Source organism: Narcine bancroftii, chromosome 7 (assembly GCF_036971445.1).
Source record: "Narcine bancroftii isolate sNarBan1 chromosome 7, sNarBan1.hap1, whole genome shotgun sequence".
Lineage (NCBI taxonomy): Eukaryota > Metazoa > Chordata > Chondrichthyes > Torpediniformes > Narcinidae > Narcine > Narcine bancroftii.
Genome location: NC_091475.1, coordinates 166127246 through 166150470, shown reverse-complemented (window position 1 = coordinate 166150470; position 23225 = coordinate 166127246). Strand labels below are relative to the sequence as shown.

Below are 23225 nucleotides of genomic sequence, written 5' to 3'. Positions count from 1 at the left end.
CCTGCACCTTCGTAATCCAGTTCACTTGTGGAACAGTTCAGCTTGCTACAACATCTTAAAAATATGGCAGCCATATCTACAAAATGTAGGTGTAAATTTTTAATTGTGCCCCATCTCCCCTACACTAGAGTCCTCTCGAGATCTAGGTAAATCATGAAAATGTGAAACGTGGGATAGACGATGGATCCATGACAATCCCGCTCTTCCTTTTTTCTTTCCTTTTCTTTCTTTCTTTCTTCTTTCCACTGCATTCTTTGGGATTTTCTTTTTTTATAAACTTTCATGGGAGGATGGGGATTATAGCCATCATGTATCATTATTTTAACTAGTATTCAATTTTTTACTTTCTTTATGTTGATTGCATATTTGGCTTTAAAAACTTAATGAAATATTTTTTAAAAATGTCACAAATAAAACTAATGTCTTCAATTAAAAAAAACAGAAGGACACAATTTTATACCTTGGCTTCTTTTTTGACAACTGCATATTGTTAGAGCCATTAGAATTGCCCTAATTCATGTTCATTGTCATAATAATGCTTTTAAGTCAGTTAGAAGTGTGCAGTTTTAAGTTCCATTCTGGTAAAACTGTCATGCATTGTATTTGGGTGTGCACTGTTCAATGTTATTAAAGGGACATTTCAAAGTGATATTAAACAAAGTATTAACCTGGCTGTTACTTCTATCTACTTTTTCTTTAGGGTGGTCCTCATTGTCTGCAGCTTACCTGTAGGAAAGTTTCTGATTTTTTAGTGACAGATGCTGCAATTGGCCTTGAAGAATGACTCAAGGAGTTCTGTAATCTGTAAACTGTGGCTTCCAAACATAGCATTTCAATACTGGCAGGAAACGTCAAAAATGATATTGTAATACCAGTGCTGAGATCATAAATGTTATCATTCCTAAAAGGAACAACTTTTTTTTCTCTCTATGAAACCCATTGCCCAGGTTTCACTTCTTTGTTATCATTGCAATCTATTGCTGGATTGATGTGACAGAAAAGGCTTGTACCTCAAAATTCCTCCAAGAACCTTTGACACCAGGCAAAATTTTAACTAAGGAAGTCTGCAGATGCTGGGGTTGAATGCAGCACACAAAAGTGCTGAAGAAACTCAGCAGGTCATGCAGCATCCATAGGAAGTAAAGGGTAACCAATGTTTGGGAAGGGCCCGGCCTGAAATGTTGGCTATCCTTTACTTCCTATGGATGCTGTGTGACCTGCTGAGCCTTTTCTGTCAAAACTGTCAGTTTGTCAATGCTTAATGTTGCATATGTTCCAAACATTCTTAAGTTTAAAACGGAACAAAATTATTAAACTTCTTTTATTTTTATTTTAGAAAGGAAAATAACACCAACAAAACATTCAAAACACTTTTAAATAACTGAGAACATTAAAGCAAATGCATAAATAAATATTTATACTCTTCCTTATTCTTGCCTTCCTGTTCCACAGCCCTACAAGCCCTATTCAAATGATTGAGCTGATAGATCATCAAATTTTTGGCAGCTCTAACAGAATTGAGAATATGTTCTCCAATGTAAATGTTAGGGAATTTCAGCAAATATTTGGCCAAAGTTCAAGTGGCTGTGCGTGGTCGAGATTTTTCAGCTGGAGCGAATTGAATGACATCTGAACTTCCATGTTTACACAGGACCTTGGAATTTGCCAGAATTTATTTAGTCCATTCTTTGAAAGTGGAATTCTTTTGCATATAAAACATACAAGCAACATTTTTGACTGTACACACCGCTGCCCAGCTTGCAGAATGGTGAAACATTATAGCTCTCTTAATCCTTGAATATGACCACACAGCACAGTCCTTTAAAAAAGTCATCCACTCTTGCTGTGCACCACTGTCCCAAGAACCCAGTGAAAACTTCTAAACTCTCCTGGTGGCGTTGCAGCAATGAAACAGTGATCTCATTACCTCATTTTGGTATGAAGGGAAATAATGAGCCAAAATGCAGAGGGCAGTTGTGAGCTGATGTTGGGCAGGTTGGGGAAAGCAGTGTGGCCAATCTCCTTACTGATATATGTTGAGTTCTGGTTGTGTCCTGGCCTGGTCAATGAGTATGGGCCATTGCTGAACAACTACCACTTTTTATAACATGGTTAATAAAAAGATGCAAGAAATGTCCTCCTAATACCCTAAAAGGCCAGTATATGCATTCTGCCTCATTTCCATTTTCTGATTTGTTCATATTTCTCAAAGTTGTGACCTGTCTCTTACATATACCTCAAGGGATTTCTATCCAGGGAATGAGGTTTATTGAGTATCACTTGCAGATTCCCCCACTCAAAAGTGTGTGATGATATGCTCACCTCCCAGCGAGGAGAAAAATAATGTTGATTTTGGCTTCAGAACCATAGATCCCAAGTTCACGCACTATCAATTAAAAAAATAGTTTGTTTGTGTACATGTTGAAGAAAATTCCCATGGTGGGAATTGGCAGGTGTAAATGTCATGCCATCGGGTGATTGGCATTCCTAGCATGAGAGACCTACGGAGAATTAGCTGGGAATGTTCTCAGAATGGTAAAATGTTTAAAAGAGTTTTGTGTAATACTTAGTGCAAGCTGAAGACTATAAGGAATTTTGACTAACCTTTTTAGTTTTGAACTATAAATATCAATTCAATTTATTTCCATAAATGAATTAATTGGCTAGGTAACACCACAACCAGGATGCTGTGATTTGCATTCTCTACCCTTGGACAAGCAATTACCTGCATCATTGACAACAAGAAAGCAAGTCCGAGCTTTGCTTTAAGTTTCTCATTCTGTAATCAAGATGATGTTGCGAATTTAATATCTTATTAGTGGTAATGATTTTTGCTTCAGAAAAATTAGCAGATGTCGTTTTCATATATCGATTTATTTAAGGAAGCCATTTAGCTCATCAAGTCTCCATAACCATATAACCATTTACGGCACGGAAACAGGCTTCCCCACTACCACTTTCAACACAACCCTCACCCATGTTTGTATCCTCCATTACCTGCACATCTGCCCCCTCATGCAACAAGGACAGGATTCCCTTTCTCCTCACCTACCACCCCACCAGCCTCCTCATCCATCATATCCTCTGTCATTTCAACTACCTACTACATGATCCCAACACCAGACACACTTTCCTTTCTCTTCTCCTCTCTGCCCTCTGTGACTCCATCATCCACTCCTCCCTTCCTACCAATTGCTACCTTGGTACATTCCCTGTGACCACAGGAGATGCTCCACGTCCACCCATACCTCCTCCCTCACTATCATTCAGGGCCTCAAACAATCCAAGTGAAGCAATACTTTACTTGTGAATCTGTATCCGGTGCTCCCATTCTGGTATCCTCTACATTAGAGAGACTGGACACATTGTGGGAGATCACTTCATTGAGCATGTCGGCGCTGTCCGCCTCAATAATGTGGATCTCCCAGAGGCTACCTATTTCAATTCCCATGCCTTTTCCCTTGATTTTGATGACATGTCTGTCCGTAGTCTAATGCTCTGCCAGACTAAGACCACTTGCAGATAGGAGGAACACCACCTCTTATTCTGTCTGGGCACCCTCTAACTGGATGGCATTAACATCGATTTCTCCGATTTCTGTTTGCTCACCCCTCCCCATCTTTCCTTCTATCTCCTTTCCTCTAGCACACACCCTCTCTTCCCTTTTCCCTCTGTCTCCTTTCACAGAGCCAAAAACAACCCCCTCCCTCAATCAGCTCTCACCTTTCCTCTCTCCTGTCCTCTTACCATATTCAGTTAACTCCTCTTGTCTGTTGGTCTGTACTCCTCTCCTTCCCATTCTTCCCTTTTCACTAACCTTTTAATAAAGGCGCCTGCCTGCTCTTTACTCATATCTTGAAGAAGGGCTCAGGCCCCGAAATGGTGGTAATATATTTTTACCTCCTATTGGATGTTGTGAGACCTGCTGAGTTCATCCACCTTTTCTATGTTTTTACTACAATCAAAGCGTCTGCAGACTTTTGTTTCAGATCAATCTCATTCCACCATTCCCTATAACCGATTCACTCACAGATGACCAAATTCATTTGCTTTAGTTCCCTTACAAATTTTGGCTTTCTAATAATCTTTCTCCTGAGTCACCAACTTTTAACTCCATTGTAAACACATATATCATATCATCCCACATTGTCCACAGTGGAAATTAGATCTCCAGCATCATCTAAATATTCAGGGCATGTTCTGAGGATCAGTCACAAATTCACTTGTCTTTCTGCCTTTGGAAAGGCCAGCGGAAATCAGGTTGCAGCCAGGACTGATGTTGCACTTTCTTCGTTAATTCTTATTTTTCACACCAGAAGCCCAAGGAATCCCAAAAGCATCCTTGCTTAACATGGCCTCCTGGGATTCCTGAAATGTATTTCTTTCAGGAAACCTCAGAATGCTAGATGCGTGTCCCAATATGATTGAACCTCATTTTATAACACCTGTATATATAATAAATAAAAAAAATATATATATACACACACATATCTTTTGTTATTAATGAAAGGAAAAGTTTATCCATTGTTCCCATTGCTGAGCACGTACTTGCTCTTTGTGTCTCCTGTAGATTTTTAATCAACAACTGAGTATTGTTCTGACTTTCATTATCCTATTAGGTAGTGAAATTGCAAAATTTGCACTGTCATTTAATATGAACCATTGGATCATGAAACCTGATTATGTATTAAAATTGGAAAATCATTGAAATAATTGCTCCAGTTTCTTTATATTAACCTCTCAGAAATTATACTAAACACTCTCATGATACAAATAACACTTCTGAAGACAAAAGCTGTTTGGTAGCACTGGATATGTAAAACCACAACTGCTGTTATGCTGCAGGCTCCTGTTGCATTTGTAAATACAAAAGTGTTGCTCACTCATAAGTGACAATAAAAATAACCTTGAATTTCATATGGAGGCGTTCTTTATACAATGAGCAAAAAAATATAATTTTTCACTGCAGAAGGATAATAAATCAATGCCCTTTTCTCCTGCTCTCTCTTCTACCAATGATTTTTACTATGTTTTGATACTTCCCTGACTTTATATTTTTATCACTAATTTGAATTTATATACCTGAATTTGTCAAGCATTCAAAAAACACCTTTCATTTCTCACTGTTATAGAATTTTAAAAATCTGTCCTTAATCCTTTCTGCCTCATTGAGGAATGCACCAATCCCTGTACTAATTTTTTACAATGTTAGCATGGTTTTATGGTCAAGAAATGTTCCCTCAGATGGTGGTACGCACCGTAATCTATGTGTGAATGGTCCAGTAATTTTGATGAGAACAAGGTGCATGGTTAATTGTAAGGCTGTCCAAATTGTGACTGTTAATCACAAAGAAAATATGAATTTTCTGTCTTCTTATATTAATATGCAACAAATGTTAGGAAGTTGGATTGTTCAATAGATTAGAGCTAAAGGTATCACAGACATTTAAAGATAGTAAAGAAATTTTTTTTTAAATGATATTGTAAGCACTAATAACTGCCAATGAACCTGCTTGAGATTGAGCACAGTGCTGGATTAATAGAGGAGCTAAAGTAGCGCATTTTCAAGGGTCCCGCGCTAAATGCTTGCTGACTTGCTCTATTATTTTATGTACGATGAATTATGAATAACTAACTAGGTATTTAACTTCAACATTTTCATTTTCATCTTTGTGCAGTAGCTATGAGATACCACACCCGTAGTCTGTGTTAATAACCCGAATAAAGGTGATAAATCTTTCCCATCCTAATCATCGCCTTTAATCGGAATTATTAGCACAGACTATGGGTGTGTTGTATCTCATAGCCACAAGATTAGTGATTTTAGTGAATGATCACCTTTAAACAATGTTATTAACACGCACTATTGGAGTGTGGTATCTCATAGCTGCTGATGGAAGTTTGGGTTTGGGGGGAGGGGTTGGTGGAAAATATGAAAACTGAAAGTGGTAGTGAAAATCATTATAACCTTGCATCAAGAATGTAATCACTGAATATATATAGTGATCTGAGAAAGCTAGAATCATTTTGTTAAGAATAATTAAAAAAAAAATTTGTATTTTTCATACAGTGAACCATATCAACCAAAATATATACAAACATTTCACATTAAATATACACAGTGGCATTTTTTCCCTTTTTTTCCCCCCCTACCCTCCCTCCCCCCTTCCCACCCCCCTCCAAAACCAATAAATATTCAATATATACAATACAATAAAACCATAAAACAATGTCTTCACACAAAGGAAAACCAAACAAGAAAAATGTGTCATCTACTTTTACACACAGGATCAAGTCATTTTGTCTTCTTATCATTTTAGGGGGTGGAGGTCCAAGGCAAGCCCTCTCTGTTATGTTCCATGTACGGTTCCCAAATTTGTTCAAATAATGTGACTTTATTTTTTAAATTGTATGTTATTTTTTCCAATGGAATACATTTATTCATTTCCATGTACCATTGCTGTACTCTCAGGCTCTCTTCTGATTTCCAGGTTGACATTATATATTTTTTTGCTACTGCTAAGGCTATCATAATAAATCTTTTTTGCACTTTATCCAATGTGAGGTCTAATTCTTTACTTCTTATATTACTTAGAAGAAAGATCTCTGGATTTTTTGTTATGTTATTTTTTGTGATTTTATTTAATATTTGATTTAGATCGTCCCAAAACTTTTTCACTTTCTCACATGCCCAAATTGCATGTACTGTTGTTCCCATTTCCTTCTTACAGCAAAAACATCTATCTGATAATGTTGGATCCCATTTTTTTTTTAACTTTTGGGGTGTGATATATAACCCGTGTAACCAATTATACAGTATCATGCATAACCTTGTCTTTATTATATTTTTCATAGTTCCAGAACATAACTTTTCCTATGTTGCATTTTTTATCTTTATGTTTAAATCCTTTTCCCACTTTTGTTTAGGTTTATAGCTTATTTCATAATTTTCCTTATCTTGCAGCTTAATGTACATGTTCGTTATAAATCTTTTAATTATCATTGTGTCTGTAATCACATATTCAAACCTGCTTCCTTCTGGTTATCTCAGTCTGTTTCCCAATTTATCCTTTAAGTAGACTTTCAGTTGATGGTATGCAAGCATTGTACCATGAGTTATTCCATATTTGTATTTCATTTGTTCAAATGTTAATAAATTATTTCCAAAAAAACAATTTTCTATTCTTTTAATTTCTTTTCTCTCCTATTCTCTAAAGGAAAGGTTATCTATTGTAAAAGGGATTAGTGGATTTTGTGTCAATAGTAATTTTGGTATTTGGTAATTCATTTTTTTCCTTTCTAAGTGAGTCTTCTTCCATATATTGAGTAAATGATGCAGTACTGGTGAGCTTTTATATTGTACCAGCTTTTCATTCCACTTATAAAGTATATGTTCTGGTACCTTCTCCCCTATTTTATCTAGCTCTATCTTAGTCCAGTCTGGTTTTTCCCTTGTCTGGTAAAAATCTGAAAAATACCTTAATTGTGCTCCTCTATAATAATTTTTAAAGTTTGCTGACTTTAAACCACCTTGGTTGTACCTCTCTGTTAATTTATCTAACGTAATCCTTGGTTTCCCCCCTTTCCACAAGAATTTCCTTATTATTCTCTTTAGTTCATTAAAGAATTTTTCTGTTAAGGGAATTGGTAATGATTGAAATATGTATTGTATCCTTGGGAAGACATTCATTTTAATGCAATTTACCCTCCCTTTCAACATTAGCGGTAATTCTTTCCAATGTTCTAAGTTTTCCTGCAATTTCTTTATTAGTGGCTGATAATTTAATTTGTACAGGTGGCTTAAGTTATTATCTAACCTGATACCTAGGTATCGGATTGCTTGTGTTTGCCATTTAAATGGTGATTCTTATTTAAATTCTGTATAATCCACATTACTCATTGGCATCACTTCATTTTTATTTGTGTTGATCTTGTACCCCGATATTTCTCCATATTCTTTCAATTTCTTATGTAATTTTTTTATTGATATTTCTTGTTCTGTTAAGTATACTATGATTTACAAAGATGATACAGCACTCACTGGAGTATTATTGTGGATTATTTGTGGAATGGATCTTGAGTCTGGAACCTTTGTCTGGAGGAAGCATTATTGACTGTTTCAGTTAATAAATATTTAGCAATTATGACATACTACATTAAAAATAATTTCTGTCTATCTTTCACTTTTAATTTAAGATTCTCTTTATTCCTTTAATTTTATTTCTGAACTAGTAAGACCATCCTTTCTAAGCCATTCTGTAAATAAATTAGGGATGTTTTTTAAAGGATGATCTTACCAGTAATGTCCACATCCCATAAACACATTTTTTGAAATCCGTCTGAAGAAGCAGTCAGTTTAATATCTCATCTAAAACATGGCATCTTTGATTGTCACAATACAACAGTTCAGGACCAGCTTGCATAACTTGCCATAAAAATGAGACAAATTCACGATTCAAGTTTGAATGCTACAAACTGGGACACCTTAGGAAGGGTTACGGTGCAACATAAAGAAAACAACAACAATAATAATTATAATAAGTTTGAGAACTTGGACAAGAGTAGTTGATAATAAAGCTAGATTTTGATTGTTGGCGACTAATTGTCTGGTTGTTGTTGATTGTTGACTGATTGATTGTTGACTGTGGTGCACCAATAAAAACCTTGCACTCAATGTCACAAAACTAAGGAGTTGACTTCAGGAAAGGAAAGCCAGAGGTGTACAATCCATTGATCATTGGGGGGATCAGAGGTGGAGAGGGTGAGCAAATTTAAGTTCTTAGGAGTCAATATCTTGGACCCAGCACACGAATGGCATAATGAAGAAAGCACATTAGTGCCTCTACTTCCTCAGGAGTTTGCGGACATTTGATATGACATCAGAAACCCTGGCAAATTTCTACAAAGTGTGCTGACTGGCTGCATCATGGTATGGTATGGAAACATCAATACCCATGAACATAAAGCCTTCCAAGTAGTAATGGACGCATCCCAGGACATCACAGGCAATACCCTCCCCACCACTGAGCACATCTACAGGGAGCGCGTGCTCTGTTTTCCTAATGCCATCAGAAAACGGTATAGGTGCCACAAGACTCACACCACCAGATTCAGGAACAGCTGCTACCTCCTCCACCATCAAACTCAACGACAAACTCAATCAGGGACTAATTTAAGGACTCTGACTTGTGCATTTTATTGTTTTTCCCTGTATTGCACAGGCAGTTTGTTTACAATTCTTTGTTTGTTTATATGTTTTAAACTGTGTACAGTTTATCTTTTTCACTACCAATTAGTGGTAATTCTGCCACTTCTGCAGGAGAAAGGAATCTCAAGTTGTATGTGATGTCATATATGTATTCTGACAATAAATCTGAAATATATTTAGAGCATTTAACAATAACTGTCAATAAAGAGATATAACCTTGTACATTTCTTTTTGCTCATTAAGCTTCTGAAAATGTGAGCAAATGACAGGAGACTGAGGGAGAAAGGACCATTGGAACTGGTGAGGTGTCTTAATTACGAGGGTATATGCTTCGTGAGTGTAAAAGGCAAGGGCTTCCAAATAAGGAATAGTATGGAACTTGGAAAGGAATTTGAACATGTAGGTGTTGTAATTCTACTAATTTGACGGTGATCTGATAATCTTAATCTTTAAATTTGTGGCGAGAGAAGCAGAATTAATATTTCAATTACTGATCCTTCATCGGAATTGGAGAATTGTATGTAAGATTATTAGATGCGTAGCTAGGGTTGATGATCAGAGTACTTTTACCAAGATGGAAATGCCATATAATAGAGGTTTAAAGTGAGGTGGAGAAAATTCAAAGCAAATTTATGAGGCAGATGTCAGATCAAAGGAGAAAAAAGCAAGGGAAATAAAGGGGTGAGATGGAGGATGATGCAGGGTTGGGTGCTAGGTAGAGAATCTGATAAGAGGAGAAGGTGACAGTAGTGGTATAATGAGGGACTAGGTGGAACCATCTGCAATCAACTTCCTCTGTCCTTCATCCCTTACTCTGGTTCACCAGTCTCTCAATGACCCCTATCCTACCCTTTCCATCCTGTCCTCATGATACCAGCTATCTCCTCCACACGATCTGTCTTAATGATGGAATCCTACCCCCGGGCCCCTAGGCTTTAGCCCTCTCAGCCTAAAGGTTAATCCGCCACTGATGCACAGTGTTGGGAATGTATGAATATGAAAGTAAGGGTGGAAACAGATTCTGAACAGTTTTTCTATTGTAAATGATTTATTGTGAATAAAGACTATTTTTGTTAAAAACTAATTCTCCCACTGATGCTGCTCAACATGCTGAATTCTTCAATAGTCTGTACGTTGTTATCCAAATCTCTCATGATTTTACATATTTCTATAAGGTCACCTTTCAACCTCCTTCACTCAGGGAAAACAGTCCTAACTTTCCAATTAATCCTTATAACTCAAATACTCCAGTCCCAGCAATAGCCTTGCAATTCTTTTCTGCACCTTCTTAAGCTTATTACACTCTTCCTCTGCTTATGGTGACCAGAACTGCACACAAAATTACAGCTGTGGACTCACCAATGTCCTGAACAGCTGTAAAATGACATCTCAACTCATGTACAATGCCCTGTCTGATGAAGACAAGCATGATTTTTGCCTTCTACCTGTTCGCCACTTTCATGGAACTATGTACTTGTACCCCAATGCCTGTCTGTTCTACAACACTCCTCAAGGCCCTGGCTTCACTCCCCAAAATACACCTTTACAGCTGGAATGTTTCCAATGATTCCACATTCTTTGGTTCATCAATTGATAAAATGAACAATTGTCCTTTGAACATTGACAGTTGATATAATCTACACCATGCAATATCTCCCCAAAAAATAGTGAAGGAAGTAACACCAAGCATTATGCCCATTGTCATGATAACAAATATGTATGAGATATACCGGAAGTCACGTGGTATGAGAGAGAGATAAGAACACAAGCAGGAGAACAAAGGAAACCGGAGAATAAAAAGTCACTAAGAAGTTTACCTGATAAACTTGTGTTTAATGTTTTATTAACTTCACATTTCGGGCCACAAATGTGACATTGGCGACGAGGATGAAAGAAGCTTGAAGAAAATTAAAGACTAAACAAGATTACAGAGGATTACAGACAACTTCAAGATGATAAGAATTTTCTCTGTGTCTCAGTACTTTTGGGGCTGGAATATTTCCTCATGGCTGGTGCGGACAGTGACTTTCTAACACATAGTGGAATTGCTCATTTTGACCCAACGGGTGATGCAAGCACTGTAAGTGTGAAGTGGAAGGCATGGCTGGAAGAATTTGAATCCTACGCCGACAGTTGTGGCCTATTTCTAGATACCGGTACGGTTGAACAAAAAGCGCAGAGAAGGGCATTACTTCTTTTCACTGCTGGACCTGCAGTTCGGGAAACATTTAAGACACTTTTGAATACTGGAAGGAAGGATGAGTACCGGAAAGCGGTAGATGCATTAAATGCACACTATGTAGTGACACCGAATGCTACAATTCAACGCCATTTGTTTCGGAGAACGAGACAAGAAGATGGCCAGAGAATTGCTTAGTACGTGACGAGACTACGCCAGCTAGCTGTTGGATGCAATTACATGCCAGCTGATTTGGATAACCAATTATTGGATCAAGTCGTACAGCACTGTAGATCAGATAAATTCAGAAGACGTCTACTGGAAAGAGGGAGTGAGTTGGAACTCACCGATGCTTTAACCATTGCTGCTGCATTAGAGGCTGTTGAAGGGCAATTTCATACCATGACCCTGAAAGACAACTCAAGCCAGCAAATTAAGAGGCTCTCACATCGCCATAATCAGCCAAGATATATGCCGACACATGACGTGAAGTGTTATCGATGTGGAAACCGAGGTCACTTTGGAAAAGACCCATATTGCCCGGCCAAAGGCAAAGTTTGCAGAAAGTGTGGAGGTAAGGACCACTTTGCAAAGAACTGCAAAAGCAAGTCCAATGCAGACCAGAAGAGGAAGAGTACAACTTCCAAAGGCAAAGCCTGGGGGAAAGGAAAGTATCCTGGAAAGAAAGATACCATTCGCCAGATAGACAGTGACGATGATGATACCCAGGAGGAACAGAGTTGTTACCAATTTACGTTGAATGAAGTACGTCATGAGAAGGTCCAAGTGATCATTGGTGGAGTGACAGTTCAGGTCATTGTAGACTCAGGCAGTGACAGTAATGTGATTGATCGACATTTATGGGAGAAGTTGAAAAAGGAAAAAGATCATCTGTACCTCAAAGAAGTGTTCCAAGAAACTGTATCCATACACAGCAACCAAGCCATTGCAGACCATTGGATGTTTTACTGCAACTGTTGAAGCTGGAGATAAGTACACCGAAGCAGAGTTTATGGTATTAGAAGAGAGGGGAGAACCATTGCTGAGTAGAAGCACAGCGCAAGACCTGGCAATACTTCATATTGGAGCTTGTATCAATTCAATTCAGTCATACGAGGATATGAAGCAAGAATTCCCCGCATTCTTCCAAGGAGTAGGAAAGCTGAAAGGTCGACAATTGAAGAGAGCGGTAGATGAAACGGTCAAACCCATGGCACAACGAATGCGCTGAACTCCGTTTGAACTTCGTGGGAAAGTTGAAGCCAAAATTAAAGAATTGATCGAACAAGACATTATTGAACCGGTGGAACATTCGACGCAATGGGTCAACCCAGTAGTGATTGTGCCCAAACCAAAGGGTGACATAAGACTATGTGTTGACATGAGAATGGCCAATGAAGCTATAATTAGAGAACGACACCCTATACCAACAGTGGAGGAAATACTTCAAGAACTAACTACCAGCAAGATATTCTCAAAAATTGATCTGAAATGGGGCTATCATCAATTAGAGCTGGATCCAGGTTCCCGAGATGTAACAACATTTGTGACTCACTGTGGATTGTATCGTTACAAGAGACTATCATTTGGAATTAATGCAGCTTCGGTGATTCAAGGCATTCCTGGAGTTGCCAACATTTCTGACGACATCATAGTCCATGCACCAACGAAGGAAGAGCATGACAAACGGTTGAGGCGTGTACTATCTAGACTACAGGAGGCAGGCCTTACCGTGAATGGAAACAAATGCCAGTTCGGTGTGTCAGAAATGGACTTCATGGGACACAGACTTACAAGGGAAGGACTAAACCCTGCAGAGGCCAAGGTGAAAGCTATTGCAGAGGCATGTGCACCTCAGATTGCAATAGAGGTGAGGAGTTTCCTGGGATTGGTCAATTTTTGTGCAAAGTTCATTCCTAATTTCGCTACAGTGGCAGAACCACTAAGGAAACTAACCAGGAAAGGTGTACCATTTCATTTTGGATCTGAGCAGAAGAAAGTGTTCACAGCACTGAAGCAAAGCCTGACAGATGCAAAAACTCTTGGATATTACGATCCGGCGGCATCAACCAAAGTCATAGCGGATGCCAGCCCGGTTGGTTTAGGAGCCGTGTTGGACCAGATGCATGATGGAGGACCACGAATCATTGCCTATGCCAGCAGATCGTTTTCAGATGTGGAAAGAAGATACTCTCAGACAGAGAAAGAAGCACTCGGACTTGTATGGGCCTGTGAGAGGTTCCATGCATATTTATACGGCATTGAATTTGAACTCATCACAGATCATAAGCCATTAGAGGTGATCTATGCACCTAGATCCAAACCATGTGCCAGAATAGAAAGATGGGTACTCAGACTACAACCCTACAAATATAAAGTAATCCACATTGCAGGGAAAGCAAACATTGCTGATCCGCTGTCCAGATTGGTGAAGGATGGAGGTCCACAATCCAAGTCAGAATTGGGAACAGAAACAGAGAGCTTTGTACGCTTCGTAGCTATTCAGGCGACACCGAAAGCTGTGACTACGAAGGAAGTCGAGAGAGAATCCGAACGTGATCCAGAACTCATGGAAGTAAGAGAATGCATACAGAGTGGACAATGGGACAAGTATACTCACAAGGCTTACATTCCCATTAGAGACGAACTGTGTTGCATCAGACAGTGTGTACTAAGAGGTTGCAGATTGGTGATTCCGCAAAGATTGAGACCGAAGATCGTATCCTTAGCGCATGAAGGACACCTAGGTATTGTTGGTACCAAGCAAAACCTCAGGACCAAGGTATGGTGGCCAAGTTGTGATAAGGACGCAGAGAAATTTGTTAAAACTTGTCAAGGATGTCAAATCACAAGTAGGAGTAATCCGCCAGAACCGATCCGGAGTACGCAACTTCCGACAGGACCATGGATCGACGTAGCTGTTGATTTTCTTGGACCTTTACCGACGGGTGAATCAATTATGGTAGTGATAGATTACTACAGCAGATACTATGAGTACGTGGTGTTGAAGTCCACAACCACTGAAAAAACAATACAAGCATTAGCAGAGATATTTGCAAGATATGGATTACCTGTTACATTATACTCTGACGAAGGTCCACAATTTATTTCAGAGACATTTGCGGAATACATGAGGACCACAGGTATCCACCATCATAAAGTAACTCCGAAATGGCCGCAAGCCAACGGGGAAGTAGAGAGACAAAATCAGTCCATTGAAAAACGATTGAGAATTGCACACGCAGAAGGACAAAATTGGCGAGAAGCATTGCTATCTTATGTGGCTGTCTATCGAGCAACGCCTCATGCAACCACTGGAAAAAGTCCTGCAGAAGCATTTTTTGGGAGAAAAATCCACACAAAAATGCCAGAAATAAAGGAAATCCGAGATGACCAGGAGATGAGGGACCACGATGCAGAAAAGAAAGGTGCAGCAAAGCTGTACACAGATTCGAAACGTGGAGCCAAGTACTCAGACATCATGCCAGGAGATAATGTTCTAGTGAGGCATGAAACTGGTGGTAAGCTAGACACACCTTATTACCATCAACCCTATACTGTCGTATCCAGAAGTGGCAGTATGGTGACAGTCAAGTCTCCGACTGGAGTCCTGTATAAGAGAAATGTATCAAGTGTAAAAAGGTACCAGTCCAGAGATACATCGAGCGAAGAGGTTGAAAGGCCAATACGAGATGCTGAAACTGAGAGACCTGATGATGTTCCAGAGGCAGTTACCAGCACTCCTGATGAAGTGACTAGAGCGCCAGAAACACCCGAAGCCGTGGTGAGCAGTATTTCCGACACCGAGAGTGAACAACCGAGAAGCGACGACAATATCGCAGGCAGGCCGAAACGAAACCGGAAAGTGCCCAAACGATACGAAGACTTTGTGCCATAGTTTTAATAAGAACTTTGGGACAGTATTTTAATCTTATATCATAAAGTGCATGTATGAGTGCTGTAGGAAGTAAATTTTATGTAGTTGAGTTATAGTATTACCATTAGTTACGATGTTTGTATGTTTCCGAGGGATATTGGTAAGTGAAGGTAAAGTTTATTTCTGATTAAAGGAGTGATGTCATGATAATGAATATGTATGAGATATACCGGAAGTCACGTGGTATGAGAGAGAGATAAGAACACAAGCAGGAGAACAAAGGAAACCGGAGAATAAAAAGACACTAAGAAGTTTACCTGATAAACTTGTGTTTAATGTTTTATTAACTTCACATTTCGGGCCACAAATGTGACACCCATCCTTTGTTGATCTCACATCCAACAAATTTCCCAAAGGAGAGGAATTAATTTTCAGAACTAATGGAAACTAGATTTGAGAAAAAAGGTCACTCAAACATAAGTAGTTGTGTTGTAGTGGACAGACAAAACGTGAGAGAATGTTCAATTGGAGGCTGAGCTTCATGCTATTGTCAACTCTTTCACTGAAACATTTAAAAGTATAGATCTTTCAGTCAACATTTACAAGAATCAAGTCCTATTCCAACTTGCCTCCATGTACAGATCTTCCCTCCAATGGTAAAGGTCCATGGCAAGACCTGTATCTTCTAAACTATATTTTAGCAAAATTAGGTATTGATGAACCAACATCAGCATCCTCTCCCATGTTTACATCTCCAGAATTGAGGCTCTAATTTGTCACCCCTGCTGGGTTGGAACAGAAGAATCAAAAAGGCGATGCTCTTTTGGAAGGGAAGAAATTGAAGGTTACAACAGGATTTAAACAGCATGCAGAGTTGGACAGAAAAGTGGCAAATAGAGTTCAATGGGATAAGTGTGAAGTGATGCATTTTAGAAGGTTGAACTTGAAGGTGGAATAGATAGTTACTGGCCTTCATTAGTCAGGTAATTGAATCAAGAGCCGTAAGGTTAATTTGCAGTTCTATAAAATTCTAGTGGTTGGCATAGTAGTTAGTGGAACGCCTTTACAGTGCCAGTGATCGGGACCAGTGTTCAAATCCCATGCTCTCTGTAAAGAGTTTGTACGTTCTACACGTGTCTGTGCACATCGGGTTGGGTGGGGGGGGGGGGGGGGAGCTCTGGTTTCCTCACACTATTTGAAATGTGCTGGGAGTGTAGGCTAATAGGGTGAAAAATTGGGTGGCACAGACACGTGGGATGAAATGGCCTGTTACCGTGCTGAATTAAATTTTTTAAAATTAATTAAAATTTTTAATTCAGATATAAGATTCCAGGTTATGAGAGTCATTTATGACTCACTATCTTACTTTATAATTTTACTTCAATGCAATTAAATTTTCTGACTTTTATCTTTTCCAAATTCTTTAAATAAATGTTTTTAAGCGTTGTTTTCCTTTTTTAATGCCTATCATATACAGAATCTAGCAATGTGGTTAGGTAAGGGGTTTGAGTTTTTCTCCTTTACTATTTTATTCCTTCCTTCCTTCTTTTTGCATCATTAGAATTTTTTTTCTAAAAAAGGTATATACTATTTTGTATTCTTTATTAAAATCAATAAAAATATTTTAAAAAGAAAAAAAGTAAACATTTAGAATATGTGTTTAGATCTGGTCACCTCATTACAGGAAGGATGTGGAAGCTTTTGAGGATGAGATTTACAAGGATGTTGCCAGTATTGGATAGCGTGTCTTATGAGGCAAGGTTAACAGAGCCATGGCTTTTCTCTTTGGAGAGAAGAAGGATGAGGGGTGATTTAATGGAGGTCTAAACAACCATAAGAGGCATAGAGAGGGCGGACAGCCAACACTTTTTTCCTGGGGCACCGTAGCAAATACCAGAGGACATCTATCTAATGTGATGGGAGGAAAGTTTGAGGGAGACGTCAGGGGCAGGTATTTTACACTGAGAGTAGTGGGTACCTGGAATACATTGCCAAGGGTGGTGGTGGGAGAAGGTACAGGGACATTTAAAAAACTCTTAGATAGCCACATGGATGCAAGAAAAATAGAGGGTTATGAGTGTGAGATAGGGAAGTTTTAGATTGTTAAGTAGGTTTATAAGATGCTAATCTGACTTCATAGGCTGAAGGGCCTTTACTATGCTGTTCTATTGTCAGATGAACAGATTCAAGGATATGCTCACTGCCTCCTTAATTACTCATTCTTGGGAATCCCTGGCCCATGACTGCACAGTGGAGAAGGAGATAACCTTGAGTCTATATATCTGGAACACAAAGAATCCCTGCAGAAGGAACATATCTCCTCCAGAATATTGACTTTCCTGGGCCCCCAGGAATTCTTCAGTTTCTGCATTTATCTCATGTTTAAAAATTCCTATGTGGTTGCTTAGGGAGATTGGTTATACCAATCAACAGTTTATCAAACCAATGGAAAATTCACCAAAATTAGTGAACTATGGAAAGAATATTTATTTGAAATTGGGCATGAAATGTATTGTTGATGCCTTTTAATCCTTACTAAGGTATGTACCATCACTCCTGGGTGGACCAGCATGTGGCTACACTTCTTATCTGCCAGCTGTTACATCATCTGCCAACAAGAAGAAAGCAATCAAACTGGATTTTTCCAGCTGGTTTGAAAGATTCAAATCCTTTGATGCTGTTAGCCGTTTAATCTGACTTCATGTTGAATTATTGATCAGAGTCTGGTCTCCACTTTGTCTATGTTGTGCTTTTACTTGTGATATGCTAAACAGAACTAACACAAGGTAGAAAAGGTGCCAAACTGGCTTGGCTTTGAATGAACTTTCTCCTATATTGAAAGTTTCAGCTTTCTTTAATTATTTTGCATAGACTAAATATCCAGCATGTTGTCTTCTGTTGAAATGGGTTTATGTTTATTCAGTAACTCGGAGGAGATGTTCCAGACAGAAGGAGGTAACCCTGCGGTACTACAACATTGATGCTACATCTGCATTCCATGAGTACAACTCTCTACAGTAAGCAATTATAAACTATAACTCCATACAATGACAGGAAAAATCATATTTTTCTTATTTTAAATAGTGGATATCCTAACACTGAACATTACACCAGAGGTGACAATTATTACATAATAGGGAAATGTGATTCAAAGTGACAGTCTGATTTCAATTCTTAATGGATTAACAGGATTGCTCCAAGTTGTGTGCCATCCTGACTTGGAAGTTCTGGATTGTATAGTATTAGCCACAACGAGAGGTTGGACAAGCTTGGATAATTTTCTCTGGAACTGAGTGGTCCAGAGGAAAAAATGGCAATGCTGCGAGCGCTGCTATAACGGCAGCACTGCTGCTGGTGTGGACCTGGGAAAGCAGGGAGTGGAGACGCAGCATGCTCCACAGTTTCCTATTGCCTGGTCCTAATGCCGACAGCTCCAAATAGGCTTTAAACAACCTATTAAAGGAGCCGACCTGTTTTATTTAAATCCTGCAAGCATGGGTCCGTGCCAAAGATGGAGATGCCTATGTTGAGCAGTGTACCATGAGTGGATACAGATTCTGGGGGAGCAATGGAATGACGCAGGGCACCAGAAATGGGGAAACACACCCTACCCCCATGTTCTACATGAATGTGGTGATACAACCAGGTTCTACATGGCAATGGACCAGCGAGGGGCTCAGTGGCTAGAGGATCCAGTCCACGCAGGCTGCGCACTGCTGGAGATTGGTTCATGGGAACCCGGAATTGGAACCGGGATTCAAGCGGGCACTGAGGACAAGAAGTGTTCCCAAAGGGTCTCAGGTGCTTAAAGCTTCCTGATCATATCAGAGGTTTGGATCTGGAGCTCGTTTGGCGATGGTTTGAAGTAGAGACTGTGCAGCTACAGAGGCTGCGGAAGTGCTGGAGGTGAAATCACCAGACATGCAGAGGCTCTGCTTCTCTTTCTCCTATTGATAGAGTCACATGTTAAAGTTAGACAACCGCCAACTGCCAACCCTCCTAGGAAGCAAGTCAACTTATTGGGCTTGCTGCACCCGGGGAGCTTTTCCCACTGCACCATGATTTACCTGGTTCATCGGGAATCAGGGATTTCATGGGTGACCTATTACGTACGGCACTCTAACAGCCCTGCTGACTGGGCTGTCAAAGCGTGGCTGGCCATGCTGTGAAATTTAACTGCCAGACAGACGCAAGCACGCAGGCACTAATATCACTAATGGTACCCAGTAAGTTGATAGACCATTCACACCGCCACAGAGTGATTAACAAGTTAACTCAGCTGGCCTCTGACACTTGCCCACACCAAGAGTCAGAGCCTGGTTGATTTTTATTCACTATCCCGGTTGGGACCCTTCACACCGCTGGATTACCCGCTATGGACCCATTAAAATAGTGAGTTCAACCCACATGAACTTGACGGTGTGAAAGAGGCTATTGTTAGAGTTGCTCATAGTGCAACAGATCAAAATTGATGTATTTTATGTCTATCACATGTGTTATTATGAGACAATAAAAGGAACAACTGAATGGCAACCTGAGAGGCGTATATAAAATTATGAGGAGAACTGATAGATAATCAGTTTCTTTCCTAGGATGAAAATGTCAAATACTAGAGGGCATAGGTTTAAGGTGGGGTGGGGGAAGATTAGAGGAGATTTTCAAGGTAAGTCTTTTGTACAAAAAGAGGTAGCTGCCTGCAATGTTCAACCAGGGGATTATTATGAGCTCCTGTTTCATTTAGCGTTAGTATCACTTTAAGGGCTAGTACAGGCTACAACCATTCACAGCTTTGGAGAGACTGGGTGCCATCAGCTAGTACAGGCTACTTTGGAGAGGAGAAAAGACATTCGATGCTTTTTCCAGTAGCACAGGTGGTGAGAGAGTCCTGTGTATGAAACACTGAAGGAACAGCACTTTATGACCAGCAATCATCTCATCGAACACTGAGCAGGAATGACATTATGTGATCATGGACAATTTGGCTGATTCTTCCTGTCAGGGGAATTATTGAATGCCCACCATGACCAAAGGAAAGGTCACTTTGATTTACCCATACATGGATTTTTGAAGCATTGTGGAAGTCATGCGTTTAATTTCCTCTATGCGAGGAAAAGGGGAGTTATGACAACTGTTCGTACGAAAGGGTATTTCTCTGGAAGAAACAATAAGGATTTGTGAGTTTTTGGCCATCCGGTCACTTGGTCTCTCCCATCTCCTTCATGATTACTTCTGTGCATCAGTTAAAAGACAATGGATTTCTAAAACTGAACGTTGGAATGACTTTCCAGAATTGTGTTTAAGCTGTAATAGTTTGGGTATCTCTCTCTCTCTCTCTCTCTCTCTCTCTCTCTCACACACACACACACACACACACACACACACACACACACACACACACACACACACACACACACACGTACATTTGCACATAATTTGTTTTGATTTGACTAAAGTGTTACATTATTAGTAGTTACTAATAAATATAGTGCTTTAAAAGAAAAATATAACACTGTCTTGGTGAATTTCCATTGCTGCTGGTCTGCAACGTAATAGAACGTAATGAAAGCAGTTATGATAACAACGTTTAAGAGGCATTTAGGCACACAAACAGGGAGGGAATTGTGCAGGCAGATTGGTTAGTTAGACTGGCATCATGGTCAGCACAGACATGGTAGGCTGAAGGGAATGTTCCTGTGCAATAATGTTCTATGTTCCATTATCACCTCCCCTACCAGCCAACACTGTAACTTCACACTCACAGCAAGGACTGCAGCAGTTCAGGTAGACAGCTCACCACCTTCTTCTTAAGAGGAATTATGAAAGGCAGTACACTCTAATCTTGCCAGTAACTCTCATATGCCAAAAATAAATTTAAAAATATATATTAAACAATTTTAACAAATCTTGACCTAAAAATATTTAATATTCAGGGCTCCAGAACACAGATAGAAACAGTGGCATCAACTTCTATTCAAAACATGATGAAAATCAAATTCTATGTGATAATATCTTTGTTCTAATACATGAAGCTCTCATGATATGGTGAAGGAGTAACAACCTGAGTCTCAACGTGGACAAATGAAAGACATGATCGTGGACTTCAGGAGGACCAGAAACAACCACCTCCAGTACACATCAACAATTCTGTAGTGGAGAGAGGGGTGAGTACCAAATTCCTTGGAGTTCACTTAACTTGTGACCTATCATGGACATTCAATATCTCCTTACTTGTCAGGAAGGCAAAAGAGTGACTGCACTTCCTGATAAAACTGAAGCGGGCAAGGCTACCAGCCACCATTATGTCAACCTTCTACAGGAGCTCTATCGAGAGTATCTTGGCTGGGTGCATCACAGTGTGGTACGGTTGTTGCACAGGACCATAAGAATGGAAGAGAGGATCATTGAATTTTCCTTCCCCTCCATCAGCATGCTCTAACAGCACTGTTGTCTGAAGAGGGCACACAGGATCATTAAGGACCCCTTCTACCCCACACACAGCACCTTTTGGCTGCTCCCTTTGCGGGAGAGATATGGAAGTATCAGAGCCAACACCAGCAGGCTGAGAAACAATTTCTTCCCATGGGCAGTGAGAATGCTGAACAACCAAAGGAACTGCTCACATTAACCATTTTAAATACTGTTCATGATTTCTGTTAAAGCTGAGGCCATGAAATATTAAATATTTATTCTGAAGACTCTTTTAAGTTTGACATTTGTGTCATACTGTTGCAATGACAATTATTTCTGGTTCAACTCAGTGAATCATCATTTTCAGCTACCTGCTGTTTTCCTTAAATTGATAAATCAAATGATCTTGGACTGGACGTCTAAAGAAGAAAAAAATAATTTATTCTTGTTCCATGCTATTTGTTAACATTTGTCAAGGTTAGTCCTGGTATGATATCTATTTCTGTAGTCTACTAGTTTATTGAAGGATTTATAGACCTTCATTTTTTGGGTATCAGGTTTTCCAGAGTCTCAGTAAGATCTTCAATCTAAAACATTCACTCATGTGCCTTTTTATGTCTAATTTTTAAAAAATTCAAACTTGGGAAAGAATCAGTATCATAAATTGTGACTTTAGATAAGTTGATAATCTTGATAATTAAATATCTGGCATTTTCCATGATGGTTTTCTGGGTAAGTGCTTAGAATGCACTGAAAAGCATTGAACAAAAGAGATCATGTGGATCCCAGACTCGGTCTCGGTCTCAACATGACTAAATTGGGAAGAATTCATTTGCTGCTACTTTATGGAACTATTTGTGGATTAATAATTCAAAATGCAATACCATAAAACAAATAGAAAATAAATTTCAAGTGACATTACATCAGAATCATTTTGAATATTGAAGAATATTTAACATCATCAAGCAAACTGGAAGATGAGAAACTGTAGATGCTAAAAATTTGAAATAAAACAGAAGATACAAGAAAAACTTAGCAAGATTGGCAGAATTCAGGTCATTGACCTGAACTGTTAGCACTGTTTTCTCTCTCCACAGTAAGTTTCCTGACCTGTTGAGTATTTTTAGCAATTAGACTTTTCAACAAATTTCAGATCCAAAAAATAAAATTTTCTGTTACATTGACTTAAAATTACTTATATAATTTTAAGGAAAAATCTTGTATGGGGATCTGTAAGAAGAGATATTCAGTTTGCTTTTTATTAAGAAGATTAATGATGGCAGATTTGAACTGTATTTGTGAGGAACATTTAGCTGTCATGAGAGACAAGGAGAAAAGTTGTTTGGTCATTGTAAGAATGGGATCAGGAGAATAATGGGAAGATTGAAGATCTCATGGAAAGATGAGTTTGGACTGAGCATGATGAAAAAGAAGAAATAAAGTAAAGGCAATTACAGAATTAAAGCTTGATCAGGGAGAATACAGTGGGAGGTTTGGCCATTCGAAGAAACTGGCAAACTGACAGGGCATCCAAATAAATTGTCTCAATTTTT

General features: G+C 39.1%; 1 long non-coding RNA gene across 6 annotated transcripts in view; it reads left to right on the top strand.

Annotated features, from left to right (window-relative positions):
- The first annotated feature begins 2 nt into the window (after positions 1-2).
- The window catches only part of LOC138739331 (uncharacterized), a 334221-nt gene continuing 310998 nt past the window's right edge, over positions 3-23225 (top strand). For all 6 annotated transcript variants that reach the window (XR_011342172.1, XR_011342173.1, XR_011342174.1 and 3 more), the window contains exons 1-3: positions 3-85; positions 9452-9508; positions 18188-18281. This is a non-coding gene — a long non-coding RNA (uncharacterized lncRNA). The remainder of the gene's footprint in view (positions 86-9451; positions 9509-18187; positions 18282-23225) is intronic.